General features: G+C 43.4%; 1 protein-coding gene across 3 annotated transcripts in view; it reads right to left on the bottom strand.

The window, feature by feature from the left end:
• Positions 1 to 16,256, bottom strand: part of RPH3AL (rabphilin 3A like (without C2 domains)) — a 147,061-nt gene that overhangs the window by 120,637 nt on the left and 10,168 nt on the right. For 2 of the 3 annotated variants that reach the window (XM_047707016.1, XM_047707017.1), the window contains exon 2: positions 14,737 to 14,902. The exons of the other annotated variant lie outside the window; for it this stretch is intronic. The gene's annotated coding sequence lies outside the window, so the exon portion shown is untranslated. The remainder of the gene's footprint in view (positions 1 to 14,736; positions 14,903 to 16,256) is intronic. 3 annotated transcript variants of the gene reach the window in all.

Below are 16,256 nucleotides of genomic sequence, written 5' to 3'. Positions count from 1 at the left end.
TTAGTTTGCTCTTCTTCCAGTTTCTGAAGATGGAAGATTATTAATTTGAGGTCTTTCTCCTTTATGAATACAGGCGCTTTTAACATAAATTTCCTCCTAAGCACGGCTTCAGCTGCATCCCAGAACCTTGGACATGTCGTATTTTCATTTTCTTACATCTCGAAGTATTTTCGAATCTCTCTCACGACTTCTTGGACCCATCAGCTAGATAGCCGTGCTTACTTTCCATCTGTTTGTGAACTTCCCAAATTCCCTTTTGTTACTGATTTCTAATTTCATTCCACTGTATGCAGAGAACGTACTTTGAAGGATTTTGATCCTTTGAAATTTAAGGAGGCTTATTTCAGGATATGGTTATCTCCTGGAGCAAACTCTATGAGCCCTTGAGAAGAACACGGACTCTGCTTCTGTTGGGAGGCGTGCTGTGTAGACATCTGTGTAGACAACCTGGTTGACAGGGTTGTTCAAGCCCTGTGTTCCCTTGAGGGTCTGGTCTGCCCAGGTCCATCTATTACTTTGGAACCTTGAAGTCTCCAACTATGACTGTTGAATTGTCTGCTTCTCCCCTCATCTCTGTTAGTCTTCGCTTTGAGTATTTCAGGGGTCCCTTATTAGGTGCATATATAATTGACATGTTTTCCTGATCAGTTAACAGTAATGTACGCACATTACAAAATGTCTTGTTTGTCTCTCGTCACTATTTCTGTCTTAAACATTTTCTCTGCTATCAGCGTGGCCATCTCAGCTCGCTCTTAGTTACTGCTAATGTGGTATATCTTCTTCTACTCCCTTACTTTCCACTGACATGTATCTTTAAATCTAAAGTGTGTTTCTCATAGACAGTATAGAGTTGGGTTTATCCATTCTGTTAATCCCTATCTTTTATTGGACTTTTTAGTCCATTTGCACTTAATGCAATTATGGATAAGATTTATGCCATTTTGCTATTTGTTTTCTCTATGTCATGTCTTTTTATTCCTACATTCTTCCATGACTGCCTTCTTTTATTTTAAATAGGGATTTTCCAGCATACCATTTTAGTTCTCTTTTACCACATATTTTTAAATTATTTTCTTAGTGGTAGTCCTGGAGATAACAATTAACATTTTAACTTAAAATGATCTAGCTCTGATTAATAGCAAATCAATTTCAACAACATACAAAGACTCCACTATGATATAGCTCTGTCTCCTCTCCCTTCCTTTGTGCTGTTATTGCTATGCAAACTACATCTCTTAATGTTATCACCCTGTCAACACAGTTTTATAACTATTGCTTTATGCAGATAAAAGAAAGGAGTTACAAAAAAAATACATCTATAGCTTTAAAGGTGCTCCTGATTTCTTCATGTGGATTTGAGTTCCTGTCTGCTGTCCTTTCATTCCAGCCTGAAGGACTCTCATTAGTATTTCTTGTAGGGCATGGCTGACAGCAACAAATTCAGTTTTGATTTATCTGAGATGTCTTAATTTCTCTTTCACTTCTGAAGGATAGATTTGATTCTGGATGTAGAATTCTTAGTTGACAGTCTTTTTTGTGTTAGCACTTTGTCACCCCACTGCCTCCTGGTTTTCATGGTCTCTGATGAGAAGTCAGCCGTAAGTCTTATCAGGGATCCTTTGCTGGATTAAGTCTTGCCCTTCATTTCTGAGCTCAACCATCTCCTCCTCCCTGGACTAGGTCAGGCCCTTTTGCACACACCCCCCAGCGCTCTTTACTTCTCCTTTGTAGGGATGATTACAACTGTAATTAAACAATTAACAACAGAAGTAGCTCTTGTGTGCGTGCATGCACGTGTGTGTGTGTGTGTGTGTGTGTGTGTGTGTCCCTCACTAGAAGTTCCATAAGGCAAGAACCAGGACTGTTTTGTTCACTGCTCTATCCCCAGAGGCAGCACAGTGACAGCACACTGTAGTCTTTCAAAAAAATATTTACAGAGTGAATGAATGAAAGTCATCCCAAGGTAGACTGAGTTACTGGGGTCAATTCTTTACTTCTAGTCATTGTATAAGATAGCCACACTCTGCCATGGCCTCGTGGTGGGCAGTGTACTTCCCTGTCCCTTGGCTTGGGACTGACCACATGCCCTGGGACTGGCTGATGGGATGTCAGCGGATACGATGTGAGAGAAGGCTTGAAATGTGCTTGTGCCCCTGAGCTCGCTCTCTTGTACTCCTGCCTGTCACCATGACACAAACATACCTTGGTGGTCACTGGTCCAAATGATCAGACACATGGAACACACCTAAACCCAACCCCCAGCCTGAAGACAACAAATCCCACTGAGTGCAGCCTAGGTCAGCCAGACCCCACCCAACCCAAAGACCCATGATGAGGAATAACCACTTACTGACATATGCAGGTGGGTTTTGGGTGATTTGTTATGCGGCAATATTGTGGCGAGAGATGACTGAGACATATGTCTTGGCAAGTTTGAGGAGCACAAGGAAGTCCTGGGGAAGGTCTTCCATCTGGTCCTTCATATGGCCCACGACTGGGTCCAAACTGATTCTATGGCAGACCCACCTCCCTCCTCCAGACTTACAGAATAAACACTCTAGAATTCTACTATTCCACAGCTGGGATAATGATCCCGAGTGGCAGCCTTCTGGCTGCTGGAGAAGCACCTGCACAGTACCAGGCACACAGTGGAGCTTAATGGGAGCTTGTTTTTGTCCTCCTCCAACCACCCTCTCACCAACACCCAACACGGCCTGAGAGTGCCTCTTCACAGCCAGAAAAACCTGCGTTTCTCTGCAGTGGGTTTGGGGTGGGGGTTCCCAGTGACTGACCTTTCTTAGGGCCTCCACTGATTCCCCAAACTCAGGTAAAGAGGAGTGGGCAGGGACATGAGCAGGCAGAGCCTACCCCTTACATTGTCACCCTGATTCAAGGTATAATCTAAGGTTATACTCATCCACTCAAAATGTATAACTGTCTCTTTCAAGGAGGGCTTGAGGCAGCTTGGGGACTAAATGCAATAACAAATATACTTAGGGGTCAAAGAGAACAGAGGCCAGGTAGAGAGCAGAAAGAGGAGATGCCACCAGAAATCTGAAGATTAAACTGAGAGACACATCGAACTCACTGAGCTCACAGCACCACAGAAAGGGAGCAGGTACGTGGGCTCCAAAATTTGATAGAGCACTGATGTCTGAGTATGAACCCCACCAGCAGGGGGGTCCAAGGCCCAGAGGACACCCCACAGGCCAAACCAAGAACTCGTTACTAGCAATAAGAATCGCCCTCACCCACATGCCAAGCACCGTTCTAAATGCTTTGTCCAAGACTTCTCATTTCGTCCTCATGACAGCAACACAGGGCCTCATTGTTTCCATTTTACAGAAGAGGCAACTGAAGTCCAGAGAGGCAAAGCAACTTTCCAAGGCCACAGAGAGAAGGAGTGCTAGAGGCAGGATGAAACCTCTAAGTCTGAACCCAGAACCCCTTGCCCCTTACCCAGGAAGCAATCCAGCTTCTGCGCTGCTCATGGTAGGCCCCCACCGCATCCTACAGACGCCGGGCACTTCTGGCTCTGGGCCAGCTACAGGCTGCCCTCCTCTCTGCTGAAGCCTCACTCCCTCGGCTTCCGAAGCTCTACCACCCTGCTGGCCTCACCTGTGTGTCAGAACCCTACGAATGCCCGTGAGCCTCGTGCGGATAACCTGCCCCCCGCCAGCCTCTGGAGAGCTGCCTTACCTTCCCACCCCCACTAACCCTGCCTCCCCAGCACATGGCCCTCCCTGCCGCCCAGCCCTCCTCCGAGCGCAGCAGCTCCCAAGCTGTCTCAGCGTGCTGGTCGTCCCACACGCCTGCCACAGACTCCAACACTAATGCCCTAGGAGCCCACGTTCCTCGTCAGTCCGCAGAGCTCAGCACTCAGAGTGATGTCAGCGAGGCTGCTCCAGGGCAGGGACCCGTGGCGGAAAACCCTCAAACCCTAAGTAGCTTCTCGACCCACGTTCCAGACAGGCCTGCGCAAAGTGAGGTCAGCCCATAACTGAATTCTGGCAGCTCCCTTGGCCTGTCCTCTCTGCGAGGACCCCAGAGAGGGACCCAGGCACCAAGTTTCAATTCTGTGAAGGCGACTAAGATGCCACATGAGGCCTGCTTGGTCCCAAGGTCCCTCCCCTGCCAAGTTATCCCTTGTCACCCTGTTGAGGGCGATGCAGTTCACCATGGGACCCAAATCCAAAGACAGGTTTACAGGCAGTCTGAGGCCATCCCAGCCCATGACCCATTTTGTGTGGGATGAGAGGAGGCTCCTTTTATTCTAGGTGCTTCTCTCCCCACTGTTGGAAAATTATTACAGTACACTGGTAACATGAAAACAAGAGATTTAATGTCCATTTGTTGGAAAATCACTGTCATCAACTACATAAGTCGAAGCCATCTTCTGTGTGGTGCCCTCATAGGACGCTCAGCTTGCAAAAATGACTTTGGCAAACCCACCACAGCCATGGCTACCTGCAGCTCAGGCCAAGCAAGATGTTCCAAGCAGCTGAGTGATAGGCCTGGCAGGACCCTTTAGAGGGAGAGGGGGAGGCTACATGGGGAAGAACCAGGTCCCATTTCTGCTGAGCTCAAGTCTTAAGCGTAAGGTCCTAACAAGCCCAGACAGTGGGAGAAAGCTCTTCACGTCTAGGTCGGGATAATTAGACCTCAAAGCTGAGGCTTCCACAAATGAGGAAAGGACCTCGAAAATTAGACTGGCGGGAAGAGACGGCTGCAGGAACCGGCCGTCCAGAAAGGCCCTGGGATAGAAATGGTAAATGTGGGCCGCTCAGGCAGCTGCCCCAAGACACAGCCTAGACTGGGTTATATCATTTGAGCTTAGAAAGGACTTCACATTTGTCTCTGACCTTTTTTGGCAAACTTCACCCATGGCCCCTGCCCCTTGATCAAACACTTTCCCAGACCCTGACATTAAGAAGGACAAGCACTGTGACAACTCAGACACCAGTCAGAATTGGGTCGTCTCCTATCACTAATCGGTATGATTCAATGACATTAAAAGAGCAACCAGAAATGACTTCATTTCCTTTTTTACTTTCAATGAGGCCCCACTTAGAATAGAACGATTGGGATGTTGTGCCTTCTTAGGCAAACGGTTCCTAAGGGATGGTACAGAAGAACCCCGACTCTGGGTCTACCTTCTAATCAGTGACCCGAGCTCCCCCTCCTCGGGCCCCCCAAGTGCTCACTTGGAGGAGCAAGAGAAATGAACCTGGTTTCCAAAAATGAAGTTCAGAAAATCATATACACTCCTACATTTCATCTTCTAAATTAAGCCAGCGTTCTCCATTAACTTCCCACCGGGGACCGAGAGAAAACAGTTCCAAAACTCCAAACTAAATTTAAAGTTAGAGGGGAAAGAAAACAAAACAAAACAAAACAAAGATTTGCCAAGCCCAAACGTTTGAAGTAGCTTTGCCACCAGCTTTTTAATTAGACGTGAAGTGACTACCTGTCCGAGAGCTCACCTTGTTATCCCAGGAGTCCAAGGGTTCAAATGGGGTCATAGAAAAATATAGGGATTGGTTAAAAGCAGATTCCCCTGCTAAGACAGTTCTAGCAAGATAAGGGGTGCAATCCGCTAAAATATGGGGGCTAGCAGTTTGGCTGCAAGCAACAGAAGCCAGGGCAGGCTGACGTGAGCACAGAGGAATTCACCAGAGGGATACCTCCTAGCTCAGAACTGATGGCAAGGCTGAAGGTGCTGATGTGGGGGAAAAAAAAAAAAAACAGGAACTCTAGTAGTGGCAAGAGGCCGGGCCGCAGTCTCTTCAGCAACGCTGCAAAGACAGTGACTCCACTAGTTTCCTTGATTGCTTGACTCAGCACAAGTGTCAGATCCCAGAATGGCAGCCCAGCTGACCCGCCCAGTGTGGGCCCAGATCCCACCCCTTGACCTGGGTGATGGCTACATGACAGCGTACACTTTCAAAAATGACTCAAGCAGGAGTCAAGATGGCGGAGAAGTAGCAGGCTGAGACTACTTCGGGTAGCGGGAGATCAGCTAAATAGCTTATCTAAAGATTGTAAACACCTACAAATCCAACGGGAAATTGAAGAGAAGAAGAACAGCAATTCCAGAAACAGAAAATCAACCACTTTCTGCAAGGTAGGACTGGCGGAGAAGTGAATCCAAAGCGACGGGAAGATAGACCGCGGGGGGAGGGGCCGGCTCCCGGCGAGCGGCGGAGCAACGGAGCAAAATCAGGACTTTTAAAAGTCTGTTCCGCTGAGGGACATCGCTCCAGAGGCTTAACTGGAAGCCCAGGCGGGGTCAGCGCGGCCTCAGGTCCCGCAGGGTCGCAGAAGGATCGGGGGTGTCTGAGTGTCGCAGAGCTTACCGGTATTAGAACGGGGAAGCCGGCTGCAGAGACAGAGCCGAGGAGTGACTCTCAGCTCGGGGTTGCCTTGAACCGGTCTCAGGCTCGGTCAGCTCGGAGCGTGGCCGGAGGCCAGGGTGGCGGGAGTCTTTGGGCGCTGTTCTCTGAGGGCGCACTGAGGAGTGGGGCCCCGGGCTCTCGGCTCCTCCGGGCCGGAGACCGGGAGGCCGCCATCTTTATTCCCGTCCTCCGGACTCTACGGAAAGCGCTCAGGGAACAAAAGCTCCCGAAAGCGAACCCCAGCGGATTACTCAGCACGGCCCCGGGTAAGGGCGGTGCAACTCCGCCTGGGGCAAAGACGCTTGAGAATCACTACAACGGGCCCCTCCCCCAGAAGATCAACGGGAAACCCAGCCAGGACCAAGTTCACCTACCAAGGAGAGCGGCGGAATTCCAAAGGAGAAGAAAGCAAAGCACGGAACTCATGGCTTTCTCCCCATGATTTTTTAGCCTTGCAGTTAATTTAATTTTTTTTTCTTTTTCAATTTTTTTTTCTTTTTCTCTTCTGCTGAATTTTTTTTAACTTTTACCGTTTTCTTTTTTTAACGTTTTTTAAATAATTTATCTAATATATATATTTTTTTCCTCTTTTTATATTTTTTCTTTATCGGCTTTCTTTTTTTTTAATAGTTTCTTTTTTTTTTTTTTTCTTTCTTTCTGAACCCCTTTTTTCCCCTTTCTCCCCCCTCACAATTCGGGATCTCTTCTGATTTCGCTAAAGCATATTTTCCTGGGGTTGTTGCCACCCTTTTAGTATTTTACTTGCTCCTTCATAAACTCTTATCTGGACAAAATGACAAGGCGGAAAAATTCACAACAAAAAAAAGAACAAGAGGCAGTACCAAAGGCTAGGGACCTAATCAATACAGACATTGGTAATATGTCAGATATAGAGTTCAGAATGACGATTCTCAAGGTTCTAGCCGGGCTTGAAAAAGGCATGGAAGATATTAAAGCAACCCTCTCAGGAGATATAAAAGCCCTTTCTGGAGAAATAAAAGAACTAAAATCTAACCAAGTTGAAATCAAAAAAGCTATTAATGAGGTGCAATCAAAAATGGAGGCTCTCACTGCTAGGATAAATGAGGCAGAAGAAAGAATTAGCGATATAGAAGACCAAATGACAGAGAATAAAGAAGCTGAGCAAAAGAGGGACAAACAGCTACTGGACCACGAGGGGAGAATTCGAGAGATAAGTGACACCATAAGACGAAACAACATTAGAATAATTGGGATTCCAGAAGAAGAGGAAACAGAGAGGGGAGCAGAAGGTATATTGGAGAGAATTATTAGAGAGAATTTCCCCAATATGGCAAAGGGAACAAGCATCAAAATTCAGGAGGTTCAGAGAACCCCCCTCAAAGTCAATAAGAATAGGTCCACACCCCGTCACCTAATAGTAAAATTGACAAGTCTTAGTGACAAAGAAAAGATCCTGAAAGCAGCCCGGGAAAAGAAGTCTGTAACGTACAATGGTAAAAATATTAGATTGGCAGCAGACTTATCTACAGAGACCTGGCAGGCCAGAAAGAGCTGGCATGATATATTCAGAGTACTAAATGAGAAAAACATGCAGCCAAGAATACTATATCCAGCTAGGCTATCATTGAAAATAGACGGAGAGATTAAAAGCTTCCAGGACAAACAAAAACTGAAAGAATTTGCAAATACCAAACCAGCTCTACAGGAAATATTGAAAGGGGTCCTCTAAGCAAAGAGAGACCCTCAAAGTAGTAGATCAGAAAGAAACAGAGACAATATACAATAACAGTCACCTTACAGGCAATACAATGGCACTAAATTCATATCTCTCAATACTTACCCTGAATGTGAATGGGCTAAATGCCCCAATCAAAAGACACAGGGTATCAGAATGGATAAAAAAACAAAACCCATCTATATGTTGCCTACAAGAAACTCATCTTAAACCCGAAGACACCTCCAGGTTTAAAGTGAGGGGGTGGAAAAGAATTTACCATGCTAATGGACATCAGAAGAAAGCAGGAGTGGCAATCCTTATAGCAGATCAATTAGATTTTAAGCCAAAGACTATAATAAGAGATGAGGAAGGACACTATATCATACTCAAAGGAACTGTCCAACAAGAAGATCTAACAATTTTAAATATCTATGCCCCTAACGTGGGAGCAGCCAACTATATAAACCAATTAATAACAAAATCAAAGAAACACATCGACAAGAATACAATCATAGTAGGGGATTTTAACACTCCCCTCACTGAAATGGACAGATCATCCAAGCAAAAGATCAACAAGGAAATCAAGGCCTTAAATGACACACTGGACCAGATGGACATCACAGATATATTCAGAACATTTCATCCCAAAGCAACAGAATACACATTCTTCTCTAGTGCACATGGAACATTCTCCAGAATAGATCACATTCTTGGTCCTAAATCAAGTCTCAACCGGTATCAAAAGATTGGGATCATTCCCTGCATATTTTCAGACCACAAAGCTCTAAAGCTAGAACTCAATCACAAGAGGAAATTTGGAAAGAACCCAAATACATGGAGACTAAACAGCATCCTTCTAAAGAATGAATGGGTCAACCAGGAAATTAAAGAAGAATTGAAAAAATTTATGGAAACAAATGATAATGAAAACACAACGGTTCAAAATCTGTGGGACACAACAAAGGCAGTCCTGAGAGGAAAATATATAGCGGTACAAGCCTTTCTCAAGAAACAAGAAAGATCTCAGGTACACAACCTAACCCTACACCTAAAGGAGTTGGAGAAAGAACAAGAAAGAAACCCTAAACCCAGCAGGAGAAGAGAAATCATAAAGATCAGAGCAGAAATCAATGAAATAGAAACCAAAAAAACAATAGAACAAATCAACGAAACGAGGAGCTGGTTCTTTGAAAGAATTAATAAGATTGATAAACCCCTGGCCAGACTTATCAAAAAGAAAAGAGAAAGGACCCAAATAAATAAAATCATGAATGAAAGAGGAGAGATCACAACGAACACCAAAGAAATACAGACAATAATAAGAACATACTATGAGCAACTCTACGCCAACAAATTTGACAATCTGGAAGAAATGGATGCATTCCTAGAGACATATAAACTACCACAACTGAACCAGGAAGAAATAGAAAGCCTGAACAGACCCATAAGCAGTAAGGAGATTGAAAGAGTCATCAAAAATCTCCAAACAAACAAAAGCCCAGGGCCAGACGGCTTCCCGGGGGAATTCTACCAAACATTTAAAGAAGAACTAATTCCTATTCTCCTGAAACTGTTCCACAAAATAGAAATAGAAGGAAAACTTCCAAACTCATTTTATGAGGCCAGCATCACCTTGATCCCAAAACCAGACAAGGATCCCATCAAAAAAGAGAACTACAGACCAATATCCTTGATGAACACAGATGCAAAAATTCTCGCCAAAATACTAGCCAATAGGATTCAACAGTACATTAAAAGGATTATTCACCACGACCAAGTGGGATTTATTCCAGGGCTGCAAGGCTGGTTCAACATCCGCAAATCAATCAATGTGATACAACACATTAATAAAAGAAAGAACAAGAACCATATGATACTCTCCATAGATGCTGAAAAAGCATTTGACAAAGTACAGCATCCTTTCCTGATCAAAACTCTTCAAAGTGTAGGGATAGAGGGCACATACCTCAATATTATCAAAGCCATCTATGAAAAACCCACCGCAAATATCATTCTCAATGGAGAAAAACTGAAAGCTTTTCCGCTAAGGTCAGGAACACGGCAGGGATGTCCGTTATCACCACTGCTATTCAACATAGTACTAGAAGTCCTAGCCTCAGCAATCAGACAACAAAAGGAAATTCAAGGCATCCAAATCAGCAAAGAAGAAGTCAAACTATCACTCTTTGCAGATGATATGATACTCTATGTGGAAAACCCAAAAGACTCCACTCCAAAACTGCTAGAACTTGTTCAGGAATTCAGTAAAGTGTCAGGATATAAAATCAATGCACAGAAATCAGTTGCATTTCTCTACACCAACAACAAGACAGAAGAAAGAGAAATTAAGGAGTCCATCCCATTTACAATTGCACCCAAAACTATAAGATACCTAGGAATAAACCTAACCAAAGAGACTAAGAATCTATACTCAGAAAACTATAAAGTACTCATGAAAGAAATTGAGGAAGACACAAAGAAATGGAAAAATGTTCCATGCTCCTGGATTGGAAGAATAAATATTGTGAAAATGTCTATGCTACCTAAAGCAATCTACACATTTAATGCAATTCCTATCAAAGTACCATCCATTTTTTTCAAAGAAATGGAACAAATAATCCTAAAATTTATATGGAACCAGAAAAGACCTCGAATAGCCAAAGGAATATTGAAAAAGAAAGCCAAAGTTGGTGGCATCACAATTCCGGACTTCAAGCTCTATTACAAAGCTGTCATCATCAAGACAGCATGGTACTGGCACAAAAACAGACACATAGATCAATGGAACAGAATAGAGAGCCCAGAAATGGACCCTCAACTCTATGGTCAACTCATCTTCGACAAAGCAGGAAAGAATGTCCAATGGAACAAAGACAGCCTCTTCAATAAATGGTGTTGGGAAAATTGGACAGCCACATGCAGAAAAATGAAATTGGATCATTTCCTTACACCACACACGAAAATAGACTCAAAATGGATGAAGGATCTCAATGTGAGAAAGGAATCCATCAAAATCCTCGAGGAGAACACAGGCAGCAACCTCTTCGACGTCAGCCGCAGCAACATCTTCCTAGGAACATCACCAAAGGCAAGGGAAGCAAGGGCAAAAATGAACTTTTGGGATTTTATCAAGATCAAAAGCTTTTGCACAGCCAAGGAAACAGTGAACAAAACCAAAAGACAACTGACAGAATGGGAGAAGATATTTGCAAATGACATATCAGATAAAGGGCTAGTGTCCAAAATCTATAAAGAACTTAGCAAACTCAACACCCAAAGAACAAATAATCCAATCAAGAAATGGGCAGAGGACATGAACAGACATTTCTGCAAAGAAGACATCCAGATGGCCAACAGACACATGAAAAAGTGCTCCATATCACTCGGCATCAGGGAAATACAAATCAAAACCACTATGAGATATCACCTCACACCAGTCAGAATGGCTAAAATTAACAAGTCAGGAAATGCCAGATGCTGGCGAGGATGCGGAGAAAGGGGAACCCTCCTACACTGTTGGTGGGAATGCAAGCTGGTGCAACCACTCTGGAAAACAGCATGGAGGTTCCTCAAAATGTTGAAAATAGAACTACCCTATGACCCTGCAATTGCACTGCTGGGTATTTACCCTAAAGATACAAACATAGTGATCCGAAGGGGCACGTGCACCCGAATGTTTATAGCAGCAATGTCTACAATAGCCAAACTATGGAAAGAACCTAGATGTCCATCTACAGACGAATGGATAAAGAAGATGTGGTATATATACACAATGGAATACTATGCAGCCATCAAAAGAAATGAAATCTTGCCATTTGCGACGACGTGGATGGAACTAGAGGGTATCATGCTTAGCGAAATAAGTCAATCGGAGAAAGACAACTATCATATGATCTCCCTGATATGAGGGAGAGGAGATGCAACATGGGGGGTTGAGGGGGTAGGAGAAGAGTAAATGAAACAAGATGGGATTGGGAGGGAGACAAACCATAAGTGACTCTTAATCTCACAAAACAAACTGAGGGTTGATGGGGGGAGGGGGTTGGGAGAGGGCGTGGGGTTATGGATATCGGGGAGGGTATGTGCTATGGTTGTGAAGTGTGTAAACCTGGCGATTCGCAGACCTGTACCCCTGGGGATAAAAATATATGTTTATAAAGCTGTAAAAAAAAAAAAAAAAAAAAAAAAGAAAGAAAGAAAGAAAGGATGAATAGCCAAGTTTTGTAGCAACATGGACGGGACTGGAAGAGATTATGCTGAGTGAAATAAGTCAAGCAGAGAGAGTCAATTATCATATGGTTTCACTTATTTGTGGAGCATAACAAATAGCATGGAGGACAAGGGGAGATGGAGAGGGGAGTTGAGGGAAATTGGAAGGGGAGGTGAACCATGAGAGACTATGGACTCTGAAAAACGATCTGGGAATTTTGAAGGGGTGGGGGGTGGGTAGTTGGGGCACCAGGTGGTGGGTATTGTGGAGGGCACAGATTGCATGGAGCACTGGGTGTGGTGCAAAAATAATGAATACTGTTATGCTGAAAAAATAAAAAAAATTAAAAAAAAAAAAAAAAAAAAAAAAAAAGAAAAACTGCAAAAAAAAAAAAAAATAAATAAAAACAAAAAAAATCCATTACAGAGAAATGGAAATTTAGTAGTCTATACTGTTATATTGATTCTACCACAACATACCATATTCAGAAACAGAATAATTGGCAAGAAAACAAAAGCTGAACTATTCTCTGGTCTTTGGCTATCATTGCAGGCATTTAAAAAATGACTTTATAACAATATTTAGAGAATTTTAATTGTCACATAGTGAAAAAACATTTACAATCCAATGATTATAGCTGCTTGTTCTCAGACGTAGAATAGGAAACCAGAATTGCTAAGCCTTAATTAGTTCTTCTGTACTAACTAAAGGGTGAGCCTTGGAGCTGGTAGTACTGTTTAGGAACACAGGGTCTTAGCCAGGCAAAACTGATTCTGGAACTGCATCATGAGTTGAGAGCTAAATTTCTCCAGAAAGGGGATTGAGGGGGACTCAGACTAGTGAAAATGCAAATCTGGAAAAACAAAAATTATATGAAAAGTCCCGTGAGACAGAGTGAGATGGAGCAAAATAACATTAAGTTGAAGCCTTCAGATTAAAGGATCTTACAAAGGGGCACCTGGCTGGCTCAGTCAGTAGAGTATGTGACTCTTGATCTTGAGGTTATGAGTTCAAATCCCATGTTGGATGTGGAGATAACATAATAAAGAAAATTTTAAAAAATAAAGAAACTACCTTATGAAAAATTCTAGTTGATGAGGAGTGTGAAGACTTTTATAGAAATAAATATCTAACAATAAAATTTAACATATTTGCAAAAAAAAAAAAAAAAAAAAAAAAAAAAAATGACTCAAGCAGTATACTTAGGATGTGAGTAGTTTTCTGAACGGATCTTATGCTATTAAAAAAAAAAAAAAAAAGTTAGGCCTAACCTATGATCCAGCAATTCTACTACTCCCTACAGAGGTAAAACATGTTAAGAGAAATAATATACATAAGGCACCTGAAAACATGTGTCAACAAGGAACTCAGGGCTGCTCTGTTTACAACAGCCAAAAACTCAAAGCAGCCCAGGGGTCTCTCCATAGGCTAGTCGGTAACTAAATGGTACATATCCATACAATGGAGCATGACAGCAATCAAAAGGAAGCACACACCAGCGACAAGTATCAAGACACTATGTCAAGTGAAAGGAAGAAGCCTTTGACAAGAGGCGCCTGTGTGGCTCAGTCATTGAGCGTCTGCCTTCGGCTCAGGTCATGATCCCAGGGTCCTGGGATCGAGCCCCACATCGGGCTCTCTGCTCAGTGAGGAGCCTGCTTCTCCCCCTGCTTGTGCCCTTCTTTCTCTCTGACAAATAGATAAATAAATAAAATCTTCAAAAAGAAAAAGAAAAGATGCGATTAAGATAGTGAAAAAGCTAGCCATAAGCTGGGAGAAGTGTTTATTACACATAATGAACAAAGAATTAGTACCAGAATGTGAATGTGGGAGGATCACTTATGAATCCAATATATATATATTTTTTTGAATCAGTACTAATCTAATAGGGCACCACCTGGAGGAGAGGGAGGGAAGAGACAAAAAGTCAAATAGATAAAGAAAAGTACAGGTGCATAAATGAGGAGGCACAAATCGCTCATAAATATATTCAGTGTTAGCCATAATTATCAAAATGCCAATTTTTAAAAAGATTTAATTATTATTATTATTATTTTTATTTTTATTTATTTATTTATTTTTTTAGAGAGAGAGAGACAGAAAGCATGAGTGCAGGGAGTGGTTAGGGGCAGAGGGGGAGGGGGAGAGAATCTCAAGCAGACTCTAGGCCCAGGATGGAGCTCGACTGGGGGCTCAATCTCAGGACCCTGAGATCATGACCTAAGCTGAAATGAAGAGTCAGATGCTTAACCAACTGAGCCACCCAGGCGCCCCAAGATTTTATTTTATTTTTTTAAAATAATCTCTATACCCAATGTGGGGCTCGAACTCACAACCCCAAGATCAAAAGTCACACACTCCACCAACCGAGCCAGCCAGGCGCCCCTTGAAACGCCAATTTAAACCACAGTAAGATACCAGTTCCTACTCACCAGATCGACGAAAACGAAAAAAGTGATGATACCAAGGATTGGTGAAGACACCAAGCAACCAATGCTCTGGGCCAGGGCTTCGGGGAGCACATGTGGCTTTGAAAGGACAGGAGGTGAAGGAGCACACGGGCCTACGGCCTCGTAATTCTACTACCAAGTAAACATCCTAGAGAAATTTAAACATGGAGAGGATGTTGGTGATAGTAGAGAAAAGCAGAAACAACCCAAATGCCCATCAACAAGTGGCAGGGAGAAATAAACTGGGTACTAGCCACATGCAACAACAGGTGAATGTCAACAACACGTACACACACGTATCAGTTTAAACACGGATCTGGCCTGAGTCCACTGCCAATACCTCAAAAGCATACAAAAATCCGACAACATATCATTGAAGGATATAAACCCGTATGGTGAAGCTATGAAGGACAGAAGGTTAATAATTATAACAAAATCCAGGTTAGTGCGTCCCCTGGGGGTGGGAAAGAGGGAGAGCCATTTAAGGAGAGGTAGAAAAGCAATTCTAAAGGGCTAGCGGTGCTCTATTTCTTAAGCTAGGTAGGCAGACGTCGGTTTCATTATTCTCCTTTAAACTGTACATGTATGTTTTATATGTTCTTGTATACATACATTTCACAATAATTTTTTTAAGTCAGTAACTTCTTATATTCCAACATATCCAATTGAAAATAAATGTTTAAGGGGCACCTGGGTGGCTCAGTGGGTTAAAGCCTCTGCCTTCATCTCCAGTCATGATCCCAGGGTCCTGGGATTGAGCCCCACATCAGGCTCTCTGCTCTGCAGGGAGCCTGCTTCCCCCCTCTCTCTCTGCCTGCCTCTCTGCTTACTTGTGATCTCTGTCAAATAAATAAACAAAATCTTAAAAAAAAAAAAAAAAGAAAGAAAGAAAGAAAAGAAACATTAAAAAAAAAAAAAAAAAAAAGATCCCGGGGCTGGGTGCCTGGGTGGCTCAGTCAGTTTGCATCTGCCTTTGGCTCAGGTCATGATCCCACAGTCCTGGGATTGAGTCCCTCATCGGGCTCCATGCTCAGTGGGGCGCCTGTTTCGCCCTCTCTCTCTGTCCCTATCTCCTGCTCGTGCTTATTGTCCCTCTCTGTCTCTCTCAATCTCTCTCTCAAATAAATATAATCTTTATTTATTAAGATTGTATTTATTTATTTGACAGAGAGAGAGAGACACAGTGAGAGAGGGAACATAAGCAGAGGCAGTGGGAGAGGGAGAAGCAGGCTTCCCGCTGAGCAGGCAGCCTGATGTGGGGCTCGATCCCAGGACCCTGGGACCATGACCCGAGCCGAAGGCAGCTGCTTAATGATTGAGCCACCCAGGTGACCCTGAATATAATATTTTTAAAAAATTAAAAAACAGATGCACCGGGGCACCTGGGTGGCTCAGTTGGTTAAGCACCTGCCTTCAGCTCAGGTCATGATCCCAGAGTACCAGGATCAAGTCCCACATCGGGCTCCCAGCTCCACAGGGAGTCTGCTTCTCCTCTCTCATGC

The sequence above is a fragment of the Lutra lutra genome, chromosome 16, assembly GCF_902655055.1.
Source record: "Lutra lutra chromosome 16, mLutLut1.2, whole genome shotgun sequence".
NCBI lineage: Eukaryota > Metazoa > Chordata > Mammalia > Carnivora > Mustelidae > Lutra > Lutra lutra.
The sequence above is the reverse complement of the archived record's forward strand: the minus strand, read 5'-3'. Positions and strand labels throughout refer to the sequence as shown.